The sequence below is a fragment of the Myotis davidii genome, unplaced genomic scaffold (genome assembly GCF_000327345.1).
Source record: "Myotis davidii unplaced genomic scaffold, ASM32734v1 scaffold18, whole genome shotgun sequence".
Taxonomy (NCBI): Eukaryota; Metazoa; Chordata; class Mammalia; order Chiroptera; family Vespertilionidae; genus Myotis; species Myotis davidii.
The window spans coordinates 6,668,129-6,668,510 of NW_006292696.1; positions in this window are offsets into that span (position 1 = coordinate 6,668,129).

The following is a 382-nucleotide window of genomic DNA, read 5'->3' on the forward strand; positions in this document are numbered from 1 at the left end:
TTTTGTTTTAATACCCCCCCCCAGCACTGTTTCTATTTAAAACATTTCCCTTTTGTAGAGGCATAATTTGTTCCTTCTGTCTTTAGACCAGTTTTTCCATATAATACACATGTATATCCAAATAAACATATTCAACTTGGACTGCCAGAAAGAAGAAGAAAAAAAAAAAAAAAACAGAGGAAAAGGCAAGACAGGGAGGAAGGGAAGCCAGGGAGGGGACCCGCCGCTTTCTGCATGCTCAGGACCTCTACCACCTCCCACAGCGGCGTACAACGTGGGAACAAAGCCGGGCTCCCGGGGGGCTCCCGGGCTGGGGGCGAAAGGGTGCAGCCCCGCGGAGTTGCGGGTCGGGGGGCAACCGCCAGGTCCCTGGACCACCTAG